Here is a 23,095-nt window from a genome sequence, read left to right on the forward strand (position 1 = left end):
CGCCAGCATGAAGCAAACGCAACTTAAACGGTGCAAAATAGAGTTAGAACTTAAATTGCTTTTAATTAAAAAGTTATTGAATAATCCTTAATCAAATTAATATTTAACTTATAAATTTCCAAGATGTGAGACATGTTAAACATCGCTGCTAACACGTACCACATATTGTGATGAAACACATGCAATCGAATCAAAATTAAAAACCTAAATCGACTTTAATTAATCAGCGATTAATTAATTATAGACACAATTAATATTTTAATAAAATAAATTCATAAACATATGATATGAAAACTAATAGCGCTATTGCGTAGATCTCTACGACATGAAACTAACGCAACTGGAACGAACTAAAACGGAGCTAAAACGATTAAACGACGGGGATTAAAAGCAGGATGGCAAAATCGTAATAATCTCATCTTCTAGCTTGGATATCTTCTCTGAATCATGGCCTCCATGACCACTGTAGGCTACTGCTGCATAGCGCACAGGAGGGAGGGGCCAGGGACGGCCGGACCTGGCCGGCCAACGGCGACATGGGACCGCACGGTGCATGGGCCCACGCGGCTGGACCCGGGGCAGGACAGGGCCTACTCGGACGGTGGCCGAGTAGGTGTACAGGCAGTGGCGGCGCTGCTCCACCCGCGTGGGACGTGCGAAGGGGCAGGGCACGGCTCCAAGGCGGCAGCGGGGTCGGGTGCTGGGTTCCAGACTGCGGTGGTGGACGGCCGACTGCAGGGGAAGCTTCCTCGGCCGGAGAGAGAGGAAGAAGGTGCCGACCATGGATGAGCTCGTCGGAAAACGACCGGAAAAAGGAAAACAAAGGGGAAACAGTCAAATGGTGATGGATTCAAGAAAAGAAGGACACTATGGTGTAGAGAACGACGAGATCTACCTTGCGGTGGTTGATGTCGGAACGCGACGGTTTGGCCGAAAAAGCTCGCCGAAGAGATCGCCGGAAACCTAGCTGTGCCAAACTTCGGCGTCCGATCTGCGGCGATAAGTGTGGCGGCTCGCAAAACAGGCTGTACTTTCGGAATCAGCGCGTCGAGAGCTATACTGGCATATATATATATATATGTAGGGTTCGGAGATTTTGGAAATCCGAGATATTTTAGGAAATAATTGATTTTCGGAATTAAAATATTTATAGAAAATCGGGAATTACTATTTAGGCTCCGAAAAATATCTCTGAACTCCAAAAAATACAAGAAAAATTCCTAGGGATAGATGGAAGAATAAGGAACACAACCAAAGTGGTTTTAGCTCCCAAAAAAGACTTTTGGATTGATCGAGGAAAAAGACAAAGCTCCAATAAATAAGATTTTAATCCCGAAAAAGGTCGGAAAGATTCCCGGAAAGAGAGTCATCGTTCTAACGCGTCTCAAAACCTTTTCCAAGCCTTTGGATTTTGAAAACAAAGCACCTTATCTAACTTTTGTATTTCCAAGTTTTCAATTTCTTTTTAAACCACTACTTGAAAATAATATTTTGAAGATTGAGATTTGAATTTATTTTCCAAACCACTCATCACAAAAGTACCAATGCAACGACATCCAAACCACTCATCACAAATGTACCAATGCAACTACATGTATGCGCAAACATGTTGCTACTCTTATGTTGGATTTAATTTAAAGAAAATTTTCTTTTACCTATGTTTTTATGAGCACAAAACAATTAATAGAAATCATTTTACTCTTTTTAGAAAGTAGCTAATTTTATGGTGTTACAAGTACTAGACAATGTACTTCGACGGGTCCGTAATGGCGCCCGGCTCGGGGGCTGGAGTAGTTCTGATCTCCCCGAACGGGAGTAGGCTCCGCTACGCCATCCGCCTCCACTTTTCAGCCTCAAACAATGCCGCGAAGTACGAGGCCCTCATCAACGGACTACGCACTATCATCGAGCTCGGTGCTATGCGACTCTATGTTCACGGTGATTCGGAGCTAGTCATTGATCAGGTCATGAAGGAGTCCTCCTGCAAATACCCCCTCATGGCAGCATACTGCCAAGAGGTGCGCAAACTCAAGGACAAATTCTAGGGGATCGAGCTACATCACGTCCCTCGAAGGGACAACGATGCCGCCGATTTTCTTGTGAAATTGGCTGCCAGGAGGGATCCATCCCCAAGCGGGGTCTTCATCAACGACATCCACAAGACATCCGCCCACATCCTGGAAGGTCCGATCTAGACACACCCCGACGCCCAGCCGGTGCTCGAGGGCTCCAAATCCAACGCCAAGCCAGCACCCGGGGGCTTCGACCCCAACACCAACCGGCGCTCGGGGCTCCAATCCTAGAACCTCCATGACGACGTCACCCACAAACGTCATCATATTGGCACTCGGTCAAACCGACTAGCGAGCGTCGCTACTCGCCTACCTCCTCGAGGAGGTTCTCACGCCCGAAAGGACTGAAGCCCGATGAATCGCTCAACGCGCCAAGACCTTCGTCACGCTCGGTGACAAGCTCTACAAACGGAGTTTGTTAGAAGTGCTCATGAAGTGCGTCCCCACCACCTAGGGGAAGCAACTCCTCCTCGAGGTCCATGTTGGGATTTGTGGACATCAAGCGGCCCTAAGATCGCAGGTCAGAAAAGCCTTTCGCTAAGGTTTTTACTGGCCCACCACGCTACGAGATGCAGAGGAGGTCATCTGCAGGGGTGAAGGGTGCCAATTCTACGCTCGGCAAACCCATTTGCTGGCATAGGAGCTCCGAACCATCCCCATCACCTGGCCATTCGTGGTCTGGGGCCTCGACATGGTGGGGCCCCTCAAAAAGGGCCTAGGTGGCTTCACTCACCTACTCGTAGCAGTCGACAAGTTCACCAAATGGATAGAGGCCAAGCCCATTACCAACATTCGCTCGGAGGAGGCAGTCAAATTCTTCCTCGACATCATCTATCGGTTCGGTGTTCCTAACTGTATCATCACTAACCACGGGACTAACTTTACCAGAAAGAAGTTCCTAGACTTCAGTGATGGATACGACATCAGGATCGACTGGGCCTTGGTCGGACATCCACGAACTAACGGTCAGGTCAAACATGCCAATGGCATGGTCCTCCAAGGACTTAAGTCATGCATCTTCGACCGACTCAACAAGTTCTCCGGGCGATGAGTTGCAGAGGTCCTAGTGATCCTCTAGAGCCTAAGAACAACCCCAAACCGATCCATAGGGTTCACACCCTTCTTCCTAGCCTACGGAGCTAAGGCAGTGCTACCCTCAGACCTCGACCACGGCGCCCCAAGAGTGAAGGCTTTCGACCGCGATCGAGCCACGGAGGCTCAACAAGACACAGTTGACCTGCTCGAAGAGGCCCGTGAGACGACCATCATCTGCTCCGCTCGCTACCAACAAACCCTCCATAGGTACCACAAAAGGAAGATCAGAGGGAGCATACTCAAAGTCGGCAATCTCGTACTCCGGAGGACCCAATCAATGAAGGAAAAACACAAGCTCTCTCCACCATGGCAAGGGCCCTATACGGTGATCGAAGTAATCCAACTGGGTACCTACCGACTAGAGGACAACAACGGCAACGTTCTCACCAACACTTGAACAACTATGTCATTTTTCCCCTAAATTTGGTCTAACCGTTTTTTAGTCAACACTTGCCCCTATAAAGCACCCTAGCCCGAACACTTTCGGCCCGAGGCACTCAGGGGCTCCATTAGGGTACAATACTAAATACTACCTCTCATTTTTACTCCCTTTTTTACTGACACACGGTAAACAACTTCTTCCCCAAATGGAAGCACATTCCTTTTCCTTTGATTGCTCTATGTAACTTTTGTTCTTACTCCTAACCAAACGCACCCTGCCACGACCTATGGCTATGAGCAGCCGAGGCCCGTGGGCCATGCCCAGGCTCTTAAAAAAGCTGCCGCCTATGGAACTAACGGGCAGGTACAAAAAAGAAAGGACAAAAAAAATAAAAGATATGTTAGGATAAAAATAAGGAACATATAGCGATTTCTATCAAAAAATAGTACTGATGTATTCATTGATATAAGGAACACACCGAGAGACAGGTAGGGAGCGAAGGGACGCCCCATGTAGGCCATGCTGACTCTGTCACGAACGACGAGCATGGGTCCCGGTCGGACATTTCCGACTGGAGCTCTCCAAACCCCGTCACTCGAGTCATCAAGGTAACACTACCAAACCCCCTCTATTTCTTTATAAATCATTTCATACATCTATATGCGCATTCATTCCATACACCCGTGCCTCCCAGACGATTCGGGCCCTAAACCGCCTGGGGGCTCGGGAACTAAGCATTGCACATTCAACGAAATGCATCACAACACTTCATGTTGCGTCACGAAGTGGCGGTTGCCTCATTCGACATGAGAAACCAACAGAGCTAGCAGAGAAAAACACAAATGTGCCCCGTGCGGCCCTCGCCTAGTCTGGCAGACAGGGTCATCTCAACCTTCTCGTTCGATCCTGAACCTTTTGCTAAGCCCATAGAATCTTCATCGAGGGGAGGTCGTTAGGCCACATGGGTCGGTCTCCAGAATGACCTAGGCATCTGCCGGGTTGCAGGTAAAGGAGCAGTGGAATGTCATAAGAGGGCTATGCTGACCCCCGTCATGAACGATAGACCCAGATTCCACTCGATCATACCTGTTAGCGAACTCACCAAGCGCGTCACTCGAGCCCGAGCGATCAGGACAAGCGACAAAACTCAGCCCCTTCGGTTGTGAGGAACCGAGGATGGGGTAACGCACACAACTCACACCGACCCCTACTAAGGCCCAATAGGGCTTAGGGGCTCAAGACATAAAACACCTGGGTCTGCGACCCCAAACTCGCCCCATCTGGCTATGCTCCGACTGCACTTCAAACGCCTGGGTTTGTGACCCCGAACTCGCCCCATCCAGCTACGCTCTGACTACACTCCAAACATCTGGGTCTAGGACCCCAAACTCGACCCATTCGGCTACGCTTCGACTGCATTCCAAACATCTAGGTCTGTGACCCCGAACTCGCCCCATTAGGATCTATGAGCTTCAGCTCGCCCGATCCCTAAACTAACTAACTAACTACCACGGCTGCGCGGGCTGCACCGATGCTAGGATCCATGAGCACCGCTTTGCCGCCTCACCCGATCCCTAAACTAACTAACTAACTACCTCGAATCCCATGGCACGCACTGATGCCAGGATCCATGAGCTCTACCTCCTCCGATCCCTAAGACTAACTGCCTCACCTAGTCCCACGGCGTGCATCGACGCTAGGACCTGCAAGCTCTGTCTCACCCAATCTCTCGAAACTAACCACCTCGGCTGCGCAACGACGCCTTGGTCGATGACTCCATCTCAACTGAAAAACACGCACACATGCCCGCTAAACGAACACCCCCTAGATAGTTCTGCCCGAACCGCTCGAGGGCTCAGGGGCTCGCGCGCACCCGCCGTTGAGATAAAAAACCCAAACGATTCTACCTGAATCGCCCGGGGGCTTGGGGGCTCCTGTCGAGTTCATAAACCTAGGGTCCCTCATGGACTGGCTTCCCCACAAAGGCTTGGCCTAAGCAGACAGCACACAACTCATGGGTCGGGCCTTGTGTCTAAAACAACAGGCCAGGAGAACGGTCTAGTCACCGATCGGAAGGTCAGGCTGAGGAGGAACAGCGCCCCCTTGTCAACTCTGGCCCACCTCTCTTACCGAAGTGCTCGCTTCGATCTCTAGCACCTCTAGACGTTCTCTCTGACTGGAAGGCCTGACAAAGCATTACCTCCGACTTTGACCCCACATCTCCGACCAGGGTATGCAAAGACCCTGCTCACTGCTCTTCTCCGATTGGCGCAACCAGAGCCAACTGGGACCAACCGACCGGGGACGCCCGCCTAGAAGGGACCAGGGAGCGAATGGAGAAAGCAAGGCAAGGAGCTCAAGTTAAACCAGGATAACAGGGACCGTACCCTGTCAACGATAGGAACAGTACTCTATAACCACCCTAACACAAATAGTATTGTAGGCGCCGACATTTTCCTCTATAGTATTGTGGGCGTTGTTAACTCCCATATGATAAGCCCCCCCCCACATGCCTCTAGGCATCGACAGTGTTACGAGCGCCGAGATTTACAGTATATGCAGGTGCCGACATCTGGCATACCTGAAACAAGACGACAAAACCTCCCACATACAACCGACATCCAACAGTGTTGTGGGTGCCTACCATCCTCCTATACCCACCGTCGTGGGCAACAAGACTTAGAAGCATATGAACTCTCTCCCTCTCATGGCCATCCCCTTCATCTATAAAAGGGGATGCGCTCTCTCCCAAGAGACTAAGTAGATTCAAGTTCATACAAGTCATTCCAGATTCATTAGATCAATCAAGTTCTCTAGCTCACAACCACAGAACCGCTAGGTTCGGACCTCAAGCACAGGCTTGAACACTTAGCTCATAGAGGGGCTCCTATCGCTCTCGGCCCTTCCAACCAAAGCCAACCGGACCTCTCGTGCACCCCATCTTTGTCCTTCTCGTTTGTAACCCCACTGCAAACTTTGAGCACCTAGGCTCAGGAATAAAGTCACCAACCGACCCAAACTAGACATAGGGCACATTGCCTGAACCAATATAAACTTTGTGTCATTGAGTGTTAGGCCACCTCTGATCACAACGTATGGCAAAACTATAAATATTTACTTGTTGGTCACTTTCTGCACCGACACTACATCATGACGTTGGTGAACGAGAAGGTGAGGCAGCCTAGGTCCTCCCAAGACGGTCGGGGTCCTAGGAAGGCGTCGAGCTGGCGCTCTAACCTCCGTAGTCGAAGTCGAGGAGCTGGTCGCTCTTGGGGGCACGGGCCTCTGGTGCGTGCAGCTGTAGCTCCTCAAACGCCTCGACGATCACGTCGAGACTAGTGAAGTGGAGAGGTTGGACGGCCGTGGGAGCCTACACCAACCCTCCCTCCGTTGTGATGACGAAGTCTAGGTTCACAAAGCGCACAAGCGCGCCTGGGACCCAGCTGACATTGTGACTTGCCATCTGAGGCCTAGTGTGGATGTCGAGACGCACAAAAGGCCCCTACCTGGTGCGACAACTGTCGGTGTTTTGAGTTACCACTGATGAGTAAATTTCTAGTATTGCGTGTCTGGCTCAGATGGTGTGCTTAGAGGACACGATGTTTATACTGGTTCGGGCAGAAAGTCCCTACGTCCAGTTCATCGCTGTTGCTCGTGTTACTAGCACTAAAAATTTATAGTAGGGGTTATAAACAGGAGAGAGAAAGAAAGACAGGTCCCAAGTCTCTATTGAAAGACTTAGAAGCATACGAACTCTCTCCCTCTCACTTGTAAGGCCATCCCCTTCATCTATAAAAGGGGATGTGCTGTCTCCCAAGAGACTAAGTGGATTCAAGTTCATACAAGTCATTCCAGATTGATTAGATCAACCAAGTTCTCTAGCTCACAACCATAGAACCACCAGGTTCGGACCTCAAGCACATGTTTGAACACTTAGCTCATAGAGGGGCTCCTGTCACTCTCGGCCCTTCCGACCGGAGCTAACCAGACCTCTCGTGCACCTCATCTTTCTCCTTCTCATTTGTAACCCCACTGCAAACTTTGAGCACCTGGGCTCAGGAATAAAGTCACCAACTAACCCAAACTGAACGTAGGGCATGTTGCCTGAACCAGTATAAACCCTGTGTCATTGAGTGCTAGGCCACCTCCGATCACAACGTACGGCAAAACTATAAATATTTACTTGTTGGTCACTTTCTGCACCGATAGTTGGCGCCGTCTATGGGATAGATGCTATACGTTCAACACTTTATGGTCATCGGATGGCCCACTTTTCCACCACCCTCACCATGGCTCATTGAGTGCTAGGTCTGGATCCTACGGTTCATGGTCTGGACCCTAGGTCCAGAAGCTCGGTCCAGCACCCCCGAAGCCAGCTATTAAGCAACGGCTCTATTTGGCCTTTGGGCTATAAATAGAAGGGGTGCTCAGGGTTGGATGAGGTTGAGCACCTTGGGGGACTTTGTGTCCATGATTGAGAGTGCTTGGGAGCCCTTTAACTCACTTGTGCTTGCAAGTGTGTGATCCAATTGCGAGTGAGTGATTCTAGTGCGATTGCATTGTGAGATTGCATCGAGTGACACTTGGTGTTTGTGTTGCAAGCCGGTGGTGCTTGTTACTCTTGGAGGTGGACGGCTTGGTGGTGGTCTCCGTTGAAGCATGCAAAAAAGATTGTGCGATGCTCCAGAGAAGTGATTGTGAGGGGTATTGTGCTCCCCCCGTGGGAGCCACGAATATCAACTCTAGTAGAGCGTGTCATTGAGCTACCCTCAATTGGTCCGTGGGGTTCTTGCGGTGCCCAACTTGTGAGCTTTGTGTGGTGTCAATTAGCTACCGAACCACCAAGTGAACGGTTGACACAACGGGAACTAGCTTGGTGACAACAAAGTGAACGTCGGGATAAAAATCACCGTGTCTCCTTGTCTTTCCGTTGGTTTGTATCCCCCTTACACAAGCTTGTATTTACTTTCATGTACATTGTGCTTGTGTAGTTGCTCTTGTAATTAGTTGACTTGTGTAGTTTGCTAGTTACCCTCTTTCTTGTGTAGTATAGAAATAGCTCACTTGCGTGACTAATTTGGTTTGAGTAACCTTATTAGTCACATTGCTTAGTTTGTGTAGCTAAGTGATTTGAACTCTCTAATTTGGCTTGTGTAGCCTTATTATTGGGCATTGCTATTGAACTTTGGAGCTTTGTGTTTTTGCTTACTAGATTGTGTAGGAGCTCCCCCGTTGCTTGAAGTACTAGTTACATAGGTTTGTGTGACCTTGCTAGTAGAATTAATTAGGTGAGCTCTAGCTAGCCTAGTACCTTTGTTGCCTAATTATGATTTTTATAAGATGCTTGTGAACTTAGATAGAGGGGTGTAGTCTTGGCTCGAACGATAGTTTTAATTCCGCATTTGTTTTGGTTAGCCAACACATTTAATATTTAGAAAGGACTATTCAACCCCCCCCTCTAGTATGCCATTTCGACCCTACAGGTGGCCTGTCCCCTCTGCTCGCCTCCGAAAGGGGCTGTGACAGCGCTGCCCTCCGCCTGCCCATCCCCTGCTTGCAAGGGTGAAAAACACATGTTGCAAGCCAATGTTTCAGATGTTTTATAGGTATGTTGTAAATATTTCATAATGATGTTCAAAGTAGATCGGATGTTGAATATATTGCAATAATTATACACGTATGTTGAGAGATTTTGTTCCCAATATTTTATCTATTTTTTTCATACATGTTGCAACTTAGTTTATTTGGATGTTGCATATGTTTCATACATATATTGCAAGTGTTTTATCTGGATATTACGTATGATTTACAATGGTTTTGAAGTGTTTTTGCAAATGCTTCAGATGCATGTTTCAAGTGTTTCATTTGTTGTTGCAAGTGTTGTATGTGGATGTTTCAAAAGTAGATTAGGTGTTGCATCTTGCTCCCTCCTCGCCTTCGGCTGCCTCGCTTCAGTGTCGCCACCTTTCGTGCCGGACGTCCGGGCGCTAGTCGTCCCGATTATATAAGTAAAAAAGAACCTTTTCTTTTTTTTAGAAAAAAAAAAGGCAAACCTCATGGTATGTATGCCTAATTAATTTATGAGAGCCTATGAAAAAATTAATTTATGAGAGAGAGTTGAACTCAACTAGCCAATCCAAAATCACCACTGAGACTCGCTTACAATTCTAGACACATCTGACAACAGTTAGGTTAAACGGCCAAAGGACTACTGGATGTACTGCTTGCAATTTAATCGATGGCTTAGCAACTCTGGACGGCTCCATCTTTCCTCAGTTTTGGCGGAGTTTTATTGGCTTGTGCAGTGCCAGTGTGCCACGGCACGGCCGACTCCCGCCTGGTCATATATGACAACGGCACGGCCGACTGATCCTACTATATGACAACGACCGCTGATACGCGATACGTCATTTTACGCAGCGGCGGATCGCAAGTTAGCAATTTCGCTGCCGCTCCCTGCATTCCTGGTACCTGAAAGCGAGACAAGGGGTCTGAATTTTCCAGTTCTGCTGTCGTGGCCGGCACGGCTGTGTCTCGTGCCTTATCTATCATCATCCTTGGGGAAGGGGTTGTGGCTGAAGCGCTGAAGACCTCAAGTGTGGATTGTGTTTGTGTTGAAGCTAAGTACCGCATTCAATAGCGTATGGCTCGTGTGAATGCATTGCGGAGAGAAGTCTGGTATTCCATTACAGTGTAATTGGATACTAAGCTATTCCGATCCGATCCCGCCCTTCCCAAATGTAATTGCATCCCTTTCCGACTTTGGACTTGTTTAGGGCCTGTTCGTTTGGTCCCAAAACGAAGGGGATTGGGATGGATTGAGGGAGATTAAATCCCCTATAACAGCAAGTATAATAGTAGGCTGTAAGCCGACTAAATGTTGAGGTGGAGAAGAGAGGGGAGGAGAGAGAGGAGAAGCGGGCTATAAACTTACAGCCGACTTGGGCACAAGAATCAAGAAAGTCTGTGAGAGAGACAAGTGGGCCATGTATTAACTGTAAAGAGCTAACTACTATATGAGTAGGCTGAGAGAAGGCTACAAAGAACCTTACAACCAGCAAGCCTGCTATATTATTAGCCTTGCTCTAAGTCCAAATCCTTGTCAACCCTCTTCAATCACGAACAAAGGCTTTAGATGTTTTCAGATTTATCTCAATCCACTTGTATTAAAGGTGGATTCCACCTCAACACATTTATTGGTGACGGTGAGCTTGGCTCACGGCGTGCGGATCGGGAGCGTCGCCTGGATCTCCTCAGTGTCCGCTCTCCTGGATCTCCTCAAGGTGGAACCCCACGCGGGCCAGCACGTGGCCCAGCGAGCAGGACTCATCCACGCTGACACAGAGAGCAAATAGTGGGCTGCAGGTTCTAGATGCTTTGAGCATAGTGATACGCTGCGAAGCCCGAATAAGAAGCCTGTTTGGTTCCGGGCTGTTTGGTTGCCTACATAGAGCCCGGATAAGAAGCTATGTAGGCAACCAAATAGAACCTGTGACTTCCGTGAGAGTTATCAGTCCCATGCTCACCATAGCCAAATAGGCGACACTGCGAGAACTCAGCTATATGCCAGGACTATGTTTTCATCACGCCTCAGTTGACAACTTGACATCCTCAAATGCCTCGGAAAGGACAGTCACAGGATCCAGCACAGTCGCGTTTAGAGAGTGTCAGTACGGCCAAAAGTTGGCCGTTGACGGGTGTGCTTGGACGCCCGCCACGATTTTGGCTAGCTCCGGAATTCCTGTGAGTAGTTTATCGGCCCCTATCCAGCCGATTCGTGGGCAGCGAAACCATCGAGCAAAGTTTGGCAGCCTGATGCTTTGGCTGGAGAGATGGGACTGGGCGGACGCGGTCAGCATCCAAAGGCCATAACCACGATGGGTCACTGGAGTCACTGACACTGATGATTGCAAGGAGCATAGTACGGAGAGCAAAACAATTTATTATTATTCACTATAAAGATCCGCAAGAATATATACAACCAAATGAAAAAGAGAGAATATAGACATCCACACCCAGGTACGGGATCCAAACCCTCGGTGGGACTCTGCAGAGCTGACTCTAACCTATGTCATACATGAGGTAGAAACTAACTCTGGGTAACAATGACACAAATTTCTCGGTTGACCAATATCTATGTTAGTGTTGAGCTTCACGAAAGATCAAATGACCCTTGGCCTTCGTTGATCGCATAAAGCAGTTTCTTTAACATGATAGCCTGCAAGAAGTTCCAACAACAGCACACAATTCAGACGGATGGTACAGGTAACAAACCTACGGGCACACTTGCACGAGTAGCACTGTAAATATTTTCTTTATGAAAAAACAGCGTGTATCAATAAAAGTTCTTAAAAGTTCAAACAATGTGGAATATGCTATGTTGAATATAAACTAACGAAATAATGATTCTAACTTATGAGTCGCTGGTCTTCTATAAGCCGGTCAAGCCAGTAAGGTGCTGGCCGCAGTGTGAACCCAGTTACCAGTTACGATAAAGGCTATGGTCAAGTAGTTCTTTGGTGACTGGGTTTCTGAATCCTCGATTTCCAAGACAACACAGGTGATATAACCACAGTTCACCAAAAAGCAGAAAGAAGCATACCTTGGTGGAGTATGGTGGCAGTTTAAGATAGTTGGCACAAGTCATGACACTAGGCAAATCATCATCTGCAGACTCTGTCGCTCCAGTTGGATTTGAAGTATTATTTGCCACAGATGAGTGCTGGAATTCAAACAAAATTCGAAAGTTCAATAATATGTGGGCAGGCATGTCAACCATAAAGTAGAATAGAAATATTAACAAAGATAACCGATTTACCTTCCTAACAATAGTCAACTTAGGATTTAGGGCAGCCAAACCCCCAGGTGGAAGCCGAGGAGCACCAGTCACGAACTGGCAGAAAGCATGTTGCTGCTCAGGAGTAAATTCTGCCATGATCTCAAGAAACTGCAAAACAGCACAGTAGAAACATCCAAATAAACTTATGAAATTTGCAAATGAAATACAAAGAAGCAGGGAAACTTACATTGACAATCGCAGGACTCTTAGAGGTATAACCATGGTCGAATTTTATATGTTCAGGCAGTGTTTCTGGCTGCATGATGTGAAATTGTTCAGAATAAGCCAAAACAACTACTCCATTCATCCCGAAATACTAAGTGTATTTTGATCAGGGAAAAGTCAAACAAAATAGATTTTGACCATTAATTTCTCTTGCAATATGTTTTCATTTGCTAAACAATTAATGTCATCTCAGAGGCACTCTGAATATAAATCTATTAATGCGAGTTTTATGTCCTAAACTTGTATATAATTGTTGGTCAAAGTTTGCAAAATTTGACTTTTCCTGTACAAAATACACTTATCATTCTTGGACAGAGGAAGTACAACATAAAGAATGACAGCACAGAAGCAATACCTCCCAAAGTTCACGGCGACCACAAATCAGATAATCAAGTTCTTGAGGAGAAAATATTTGGAGTGATGATATGTCAAACACCTGAAGTGACAAATATACAATGAATAATTTTTTCGAAAAAATAAATAAATGTGCTAGTTAGTTCTACTGATCATTGATTAACAGAAATCGACCACGAATCAAAAATACCTGATTGAATCCTGCCTTCAATGCCTCTACTTGCTGCATTATTCCGGTCTTAACAGTAGCATCCACAACCAAAGAAATATACTCTTCTAAGTTATAAATGTTGACCTACAGAAGGGGATAACAATATGAGTAATCTGCAGCAACACTTAAGGGGGGAAAAAAACCCTAGGCCACCATATCACTTACCACTACATTCTCTCCACCTTCCTTGAGAACATAATCGGGATAGCCCGGAAGAGTAAAGTCCAAACATAAATCTTCAATGGGAGCACCACGGAAACATAATTCTTCTATTTTTTGGCTCTCACTAGAGCAGGACTCAAGAAATTGTTTACGTGCAACGAGAATTTGCAGTTCTTGTAATGTCTTTCCAAACTCAGTATCAAAAGATAATATATCATACAAATCAAGTTCCTATTGAAGCAAATTTGGTAAAGTTAAGTGAAAGGCATATACAGAAAGTCAAGTGCTAACAGAAAAGAGGAGTTTTAGAAGAAAATATAAAATGAATCAGGCTCAAGGGCTCTCATGCTTACTTGTCCAAGCAAAAGTTTGTAAAATGCTGTCGACAAAGGCAAATCGAGAAGCCTTCCATCTTGCAATGCTTTTGCCATCGTTCGACCAACTAAGCGGAAATACTCGACAACTTTGAAGAATTTGCTACCTTCTGATGCAGCAGCACTAGGTGGCCAAGGCTGAGGAAATAAACCAAGAGGTGCTTGTACTATGTTCCTGCTCTCAACAAGTGATTCTGATTCACGCTTTTCACCTGTTAAATCATCAGCATTTCCATCAATTTGCATGCCAGAATCATCTGGAGAATGAGATCTCCATAATCCTAAGTCAACCCTTTGCAGCTCACGGCTCAAGAGAGTATAAAACTCCAATGTTGGACCAAGTCCAGTTCCAACTTCACCAAAGTATTCAACTTCTAGGACAGCCTTCTGATTAGAGAACATCTCCATAACTTTAGCCGCAGAATCCAAGATACGGTTACGAGAAACACGGACTTTCTGGCGTTGCAGTCTACCAACCCTGACTTCTCTTTCAAAAGCAGTGTTAGTATTATCACCCTGGTTGTTGCTGAAGACGATGCAGTGCACGAGACAACCCAAAAGCTGTGGAATAAAAGTATTGTCTTCGTGTTTCAAAAGGAAACAGGAAAGGACAAGCTTTCGTCAGCTGATAACACCAAGATGGTAAACTGCCACTACACAGTGCAAGAACATCCTGAATTTGCCGAGCAAGTTTTGGGGTCATCTTACTGTTGACAAACTCCTCTGAGGGTACCTTAGCTCCAACATCGTATAGCCCATCCAACGTAGCAACTTTTCCTTCAGCAAAATCATCACAGGTTGCCTGCAGTTTCAGACGAGGAGATAACTGATTTAAGCCCTCCAACACACGTAATAGTGATAAGATATTGTAGGTTTGGTTTGATTTCTCTAAATCGCAGGGAAGCTCTCCTTGCAAAATACTATCAAGAAGAGAAGTGAACAATTTTTCAGACAAAGTTCTGCAAGAATCTGATTTGGAAGGTTTTGGCACTGAAGCTGAACCTCCAACAGACCCCTTCTCCGCTGTGTTATCAGCCTTCTGATATGTTATAGTGAATACATCACCCCAGAAGTGGTTACCATCATCAGGTAAATCGGATCCACCTAACCGATCTTCATCATCCTCATCATGAACAACTTGCCTTTGAACAGCTTGATATACAGTCAAATGTTTGTTAAGCTGCTTCCCACCAGCTGTAAATATCAATTTGTTGTGATGCTCGGTTGTACGAGCACCCGATGGAAGGCCATTCCGATCTCGGCTACCTCTAATACCACGACTACCTACTGAAGTTAATCCAGCCATTGCAGCTGCAGCAAACGACATTGCACCGCGTGAACCAAATGTGCTTGGACTTCTAAATTCAGCAGCATCCAATCCCCTGCCAGAAGTATTTTTTGTACTGGAACCAGATGAGGGCTGTGCCTGGTTATCATTTGCCAATGAGGCAACACTAGAATCATCAGCATCTCCTAATTTCACATCATGCACTCTCTCAGGAACACAGGAAGGAAGAGACCCTCGGAGAACCTGAACATTTCAACAAAATCCACTGAGTTCCAAACCATGTCCACTCAATACAAACCTTTGTAGTAATAAGCAAAATGGAAAAAAAAATATACTACCGCCTCATGATCATCATCTTCATCCTCAGAGACATCCTCGTCGTCATCATCAAGCATTAAAGCATCATCAATCTCAACTGGAGAAGCATCAAGATCTTCATCCTGCAGGTATAATACTTAATATAAATATATGTTGAAGGCCCTTCGATCTGTTTAGTTTCTAAAATTCAGATAAAGGAGCATGCAATGCGCTAGTCCAAATAATAATTCATAAAGTTGTTTGCCCTGAAAACTTCACTTAGATATTTAAAAATGAAATACAAAAATATCTGTTATTTAGAGTTAAGAAATAAACTCATATTTCATATTTGTGGATATCCTTCATATAGTTCAGTATAAGATACAAAAATGTAGTCAGGTCATTACATAACATCACTTTAAATTATAGTGAAACAGGCATATTTCTACTTTGGTCTTTGTTGCTTCAGTTTTTATATCTTATTCAGCTATAATAATACAAATGCAATGTACACAGAAATGCCACAGCTCAGTACATTTTCATTGCTATACATTTATGATATTATACTTATATAGTTATATAATCTGAACATCGTTTGTCTCTGCAGCATATCCCTTTGAAATCCTCTGCTTACATACTAAAACTAAGTACTGATCAAACTAAATACACTATGAACACTAAGGAAAAGCAAATTAGCTGCATTACTGTTATGTCATTACTACAAAAATCATTTGTCAGCTGAGTAAACAACAAAAGGCATTGTTAAAAAACATTTGCTATCAAGCTGTCCCAGAGTCAGAGAAATTGAAGCCAAACTTAGCAACAGAAGTCACTTAGGGGGGCTCAATTGATATATTATGCAAATAGCAAATAAGATTGAACGCATGAGTATCTAACCTCTGAAGTGCTGTGACTATGTGATGGTTTCAGTTCAACATCTTTCTCTGAAGCAGCTTTTCTTCGTGCAGCATTCCTAGTATGTGGGCCTTTAGGTTCATCCAACCTCGATTTAAGAACAGCTTTTCCTTTTCCCTTTGATGTGTTTATGCTTCCCTCCTGATAATCCTTCTTAATTGCACCACTTGTGGCAGCTGATGACTGTGATCTTAATGATGCCCGACGGCCAGATTGAGTTCCTGGCGGAATTGAAGGCGCAGTGGAACTTGCTGCTCCGGATTCAGAATTATTTGCAGATGAGACTGGAGGCTTCGAGACTGGCTCCGTGCGCTGGACTCTAGGCCAAAGAAAATCTTCAACAGCTGCCAGACTTGCTAATGGGTCAATAAGAACAATATTGGATGAATAATCCTTAAGTGACTTTTCACCAGGCGCTCGACAAAGACGCAATTTGAAGGGCTGTGACAGAGCTCCTAAGCCTGTCATCAGGCGGGATCCTCCCAAAGTCGGCGCTCTTCCAGAATGGCTAAGCAAAACTGGGAAACGTTCCAACGAAGAGAGGGCACTTTGCAGTTTATGGACTAGGAATGTCATAGGAGTTTTATTCCCATTTTTATCATTTGGAAGGGCAAGAGATATAAATGCCTTGTATCGTCTGACTGCTTGATGACGCAAATTTGGTATGTTTGCTTCAGACACCTTTTCCCTCCCAAATGTTCCACATGACAGATAGGTTAGCAAAGCTGTAACAACTCCACTTCCAATGAACTCAAATGTCGAAACACCATCCCCCTTGCTAAGCTCAGACAACATTTCAGCTATTATACCATCCAATTGCTCCTCAATATTGCATAACACATCAAAGCTATTGCCTACTACAGCCTTTGATTTTCCTTTAGCTTTTGTTTTGATAGTGTCAGCTGTTGTATTCAGTTTTGCACAAAGTACCCTCAGTTTAAGGAGATCATCAGTAACTGCAATGTCACTAGAGCCAGGCTCTGAAGGGAAATACTTATCCTTAAATGACTTTGCATGATTACTAACTAAAGCACGGAGACTATTATTTGGAACTTCAGCCGTGCTTGGTGGTGAATTGGCAATCACAGAATGGGAACCTTTTGATCCATCAGGCAAGCTGTTTTCAGTGTTCACAGCATTATTTCGACGGCGGTTGCGCCTATTTTGTGAAGATGTAATGGAATCCACATGATTGTCCAGCTGTGACACTTGAGTCACTTGACCAGAGAACTCTGGGCATATAAGTGACTCAACAGCATGAACAACACCTTCCCTCACAAACATCTTCACAAATATCTCTGGAAGCTTTTCCATTAAAACTTCTGCTATCTGAAGAGCAGGGATCAGCACTTGTGGATCTTTCCAAGCTAAAATGCCAGCTAAAAAGCTGCAATGGTTAATATAAAAGTCAATAGCTTGAAAAAAAATTGGAATTCATGTGATAAGACAGTTTCTAATTGCATGAGATAACTTAATGGAAGATATCCAAAGTTTTGTGTTAGCACCTGGAAATGTTTGTCGTGCTAAGGAGAGACTGGATCATCTCGGCTGAGCTAAAGTACATTAATTTCCCAATGACAGATAAGCACTTGTGGCGTATTGGTCCACTTACGCTAGAGCCATACACCTGTTCAAGGTATTGAAATCCTTAAGAATCACATCAACATGATAGCAACAATGTCCCGTAATACCACATCAGCATTACCATTAACACCATCAAAGAAAACAGTAATAAGCATAGTTTTTAAGGCGACAAGGCGAGACATGGCGAGCCACTCATTTGAGTCGCCTAGGCGATGCCTAGGCGATCATAAGGCGAGGCAAGGCGACAGCCATATGTTCAAGGCAGGAGAATGGAGAAGGGATAAAAATGAAAAATGAAGAAGTAAAAGAAGAAGGACAAGGAACATAAAAGGCCCAATCCAGCAGACAGCCCATAAAAGCCCTCCCCAACTATCCTGAACTATCTAGGGCTGCCACTGCTCCTCTCCAAGTGCTGCTTCTCCCTCTCGAACACCTTCTCAGTATCCGCTGCTGGAGCCGCCTCCTTCCAGATCTCCTCTCCCCTTCCTCACTGCTGCTGTCGCCCCCTTCTAGATCTCCCCTCCCCTTCCTCACTGCTGCTGCCGCCCTCCTTCTAGATCCCTGTGCGAGATCCCCTGCTGTTGCCCTTCAAGAGCCCCTCCCAGATCTGCTGGGGAGCAGAGCTGGCGGGGGGATGGGAGCAGAGATTAGTGGTTAGCCCTGCCTGGTCCTCCTCCAGTTCTTCCTATGTCTCCTCCCTCCCCTGCTCCCTCATTTTGCTGGTTTTGGTCGTGGCGTCGAGGACGCCCAGACTTTTTTCAGCGTCTGGACGACTAGGCGACGACTTAAAAACTATGGTAATAAGACAAGAGACTGACCTGTGTCATGGTAGGTAACAGGTCCATACCAAATTGCTGCAGAAGTTCAGGCTGATCACGCAATAACTTCTCCCGACCTGATAGTTCATTTCCTGTTGAACCATGTTCACTCTGCTTACTAGAAGTGGATTTTTTTACAGAAGAACCTTTCATGTGAACATCGGAATACATCGGTAAAGAAATGGTCCCAACAGGCAGAGGAGGAAGTAACTCATCTGCAAGCTTCACAATCTCATTCATCTGCATAATACCCAAAAACACATAATGGCATCATTTGCAAGTGGATCATGTGGTGATAATATATAACTACAACCAGAAAGTCGGTAGCTTTACAAGTTACAATACCTATTAAAATTTAACATAGATGACAATTTATCAAAAATATAAACTGTGCTAATGTCAGAATATATTCTTGGTGCCAGGAATAGAACATAGGATAACATCAAGTTCACAAATGCTCAACATGGGAACTAGTATGGGTATGCTCGCATTGAAGAAAAGACAATGACGTGCCATAGAGGAACATTGACTACAAACTAAAAGTATAATATTTGGTGATTAAAAAACAAATTGCATTATTAGAAACACATGTTAGGGGACTTATTGGGTTTCATTTCATCAAATTCATCAAAAACAGTGTTTTAAAATATACAAATATTATTTTTTTCTGCGATGACACTTATTACTGTGTCATTGTGCGTAAAGATGCTATATGGCATGCATTAGGCACTCCTACAAGTAAGCCCCCTCACTGCACCACGAAGTGGTAGAAGAGAGAGAACAAGGAAGATTTTCAGGCATGTGTGGAGTACAGAATGGGGGCAGAGATTGCTGTATTGAGGGACATGTAAGGTTGGGAACTGTGCGATTAATTGTGTGGCTTTATAATTAGGGCCAGTAGAAGCCGTTTTGGAAAACGTTTGGCAAAATGGGCTCCAGTGGCACTGCAATAATCTGTATCAAATTTGTGAGGAGCCGAGAGAAGGCACTTTTTCTGGCTCCAGCTCCTCCAGGCTCCTTGCAAGGAGCCGTTTTTTAGATGGCCATTTGGCAGGGCTCCTTGCAAGGAGACGCAAAAAGCCAGAGCCAGAGCCGTGCCAAATGGGGCCTTAATAGAGATGATATCCTGGGCTTGGAATCAATGGTTAAAGTGCTATCTGAAGCATAGGGTATGTTGAACTCTGAAATACAAAAATGTACCACTCAAATAGCTTCATTAATTTACACTTAGCTTGTTAAGATAAACAACAAATGTAGATATCAAGCACACATGATACCCAAGGAGCATTAAAGTGTGCCTATGAAAAGACAAAATCACCTGATCAGCTGGTCTTGTTAAAGCAGGGGACACAGTTGTGCCAGCAACCAACCCAGAGCCTGAAAGGATACCTTTAAGTGTGCCACTAATTCCAAGAAGGAGAAGTGTTTTAGCTGCCAGAGGTGATCCACTTGCGCATATTGAGAGCAGACGAATCACACCCTGTAAGAAAGCATGGAATAAACTTCACAAATCTAAAATAAATAATTGTAACAAAAAAAAAGAAAAAAAACGAAGTGTACCGTATATGTCGATGTACTCAAGGATGCCTGTCCTGCTAAGTTGCTAACAGATACTAAGCTAGCAGCTTGTGCAACCAATCCATGCGTGCACAACTCATCCAATTTTTCTGGAAATGGTGAAAAAGCTTCCGCGATACGGGTAAGGCAGACAGAAGCATGCTCCAGTACCTAGAATAGGGTAAAACATAACATCAGCATCTGAAACATAGATGGTGTCATGAAGGAAATCAGCATTTGGAATGGCAATTGTACTTTTGAATCATGGTAGTTCAGTAGATTAGTAAGAAGTGGAACCGCTTCCATTACAAAATCTGATGCATCAGAAGGAAGTTTCCTACACATATTAGCAGCCGTAGATAATGCAACTCTCTGAAAACATTCCATCAACAAAAACAGCAGTTAGTAATAAAAAAATAACAAGAATAAATAGTACGGTTCATCTGTCACAGAATAGAAACAAGTAATGCATAAGAATAAGCTATGAGATAAATGGAATGAAGCAAGCGAACAAACATAGTTTTTTTGTGATGCAAAAATCTAGAATAGGCAGAGTGATTACCTGAACACCTGTGGAGAAAAAGTCAAGGTATGATAGGACTGCCATTAGTGCACCAGCACGCAAGCAGGCAGTTGGATGCTCCAGGGATATTTTTTTAAGAGCTTGCAATGACTAAATAAAAAAACATAGCATATATGTTAGGCCACCATCAAGAGCACACATGCAAATACGAAGAGATTGTACATGTATGCATCTATTATCTATACACAATAGTATTTCAAACGAGAAGACATTATTTCTAGAGATCCAAACAACAGTAGAAACCAGAAAAATGTTCTATTGAAAACCAGTGACAGAGCTTGCAGCCAAAGTTAGTAGGGGAAGAGGACAGTGATTTGGAGATGAATTCAATGTTTCCAAATGTGTATTTACATGCTTCATTAGCGATGTAGCTCAAAACACTGCCAGTTCTTTTATGGAGTTGCTAAAATGAAGGGGGAGAGAGCATGGCCCATGTTGGCCCTAAAGCTCTACCCTTGTCAAGGTATCAGTATCACAGAAGAATTAAGACCATATAAAGTTATAAACTGAAATAATCACTTGAACTTCTGTAGCTGACACTTCTTGATGACCGGTTGTACTAAATCCAACTACATTTGACAGCAAACAGGAATTAAAAATGATTTAGAGTAAGATTTTCAAAGAGAATATATCAATTCAAATTTCACCACTTTTAATTATACCCCAAGAAAGAAAAGGTAAGGAATGACCATGCCGTATAATCAAGATAGAGAGGTGCCAGAATCATGGTACAGGAATAATAACATCTACCATAGAGTGGAAGCTGCAGATCAGGACATAGGAATATCTTAGAAAAACAACGTAATCTTTTCATTATCTAGTCAGAACATAGAAGGGTATCTATCCTGTTATGTAACTTCATCAAACAGGCACAAAAAAATCAACTTAACACAATTGTATTAAATGGACCATTTCTGAACAAGAGCTTTCAATATACACCACGTCAACACCCAAGAGTCCAATTAGAATGAGGAATTAAGGAAATCATGCATTAATATCTGGCCATTAGCAATTCCAAACTATTGCAAACTATGAAGGGAACAAATGGAAGGCTACGCAATGTTTACACACCAACATATGAAGTTTACGATAAAATCATGTCCACAAATCAATGAAAGGGATGCAGCAAAGTGACAAATAAGCAACATACTGAAAGCAATGTGTTAATGTAGAGCATACCTGCTCCGCCAAGTCCATGTATTCAATGGTGAGAAGCCGGGCACAAAAGCAAGGCACAGCACCATAATGCACAACTGCAGAGCAAGAAGACGGCAGCACATCACAGAGGTGAGTTAGGGCTCGTGCTGCAAGCAGCATGATGTCTGGGTTGCTCTCGTGATTGAGCAGCCCGACCAGGACAGGGACAAATGAGTCCACCGAGAATGCCCCAAGAGACTCTTCTGTGCCAATGGACAGCATCTCACAGAGTTGTGTTAACGCCTCGACCTGCCGCCCATCCTCTCCATCAGCACGCAACCCGGCAAGAATCTTCTTCAACCTCCCACTCAGCTGCCCGGATGCTGATGACGATGACGCGGCGGCTGCGGCTGCGGCTGCAGGCTGACAGTGCTGACGACGGCAGTATATCGTCCAGGCCAGCACCAAGCTTCCTAAGCAGCCCCTGGAGCGCGGTGCTCGCAGAAGTCAGGCTGTGGGGGATGGCCCCAGCCCCGAACCCCGCATCGTCGTCATCCTCAATGCCCTCGAAACCTAGGCCCAGCAGGCGCTCGGCCTCGCGCACTCGGGAGCTGTGAGAGGGCTCCGGCTGCTGCTGCTCCTTACCCTTATCTGCGTTGGAGGAGCGGCCACGGCGCCGCGGCGGCGGGTTGGGATTGGAGTTGTTGTCGCCCGAGGAGTCCATCGCGGGGAGGGGGTTGACAGCGGCCGAGCGGCGGGTGCGCGGTGGCAACGGCACGGGGTTGGGGGCGGGGGAGGGGGCGGGGGGAGGGTTAGGGTTAGGGTTAGGGTTGAGCCGCGAGCGCTTGGAGGAGCGGGAGGAGGGAGTCGCGGAAGAAGAGGAGGCCTCCGCCCGCTTGCGGCTGCGCGTTTCCATACAAAGGGAGCGGAGAAAGGCAGCAGCCGCCTCGCGGCGGCGGCGGTGGCGACGCGGCTATGAAGGGATCGGCGAAGGCGGCGGGAGCATCGGAGGTGCTAGCGATGAGATCTGGCCTGGGTGGGGTTGGGAATCTGAGGTAGGGAAAATTGGCTCTGAACCATTAAAAGGTTGCATGTTGACCATTAAAAGAATGAACTTGTGCTATATATCATTAAAAAATTATATTTCTTTGAATCTTAGCCCATATGAAGTCTCTGTTAATAGGGACATATATATACCCATG

The 23,095-nt window shown here is 45.4% G+C and overlaps 1 pseudogene; it reads right to left on the reverse strand.

The window, feature by feature from the left end:
- Positions 1–11,475: 11,475 nt before the first annotated feature.
- LOC136497717 (E3 ubiquitin-protein ligase UPL3-like) lies at positions 11,476–22,967 on the reverse strand (annotated as a pseudogene).
- Positions 22,968–23,095: the final 128 nt, after the last annotated feature.

Source organism: Miscanthus floridulus, chromosome 12, assembly GCF_019320115.1.
Source record: "Miscanthus floridulus cultivar M001 chromosome 12, ASM1932011v1, whole genome shotgun sequence".
Classification (NCBI taxonomy): Eukaryota; Viridiplantae; Streptophyta; class Magnoliopsida; order Poales; family Poaceae; genus Miscanthus; species Miscanthus floridulus.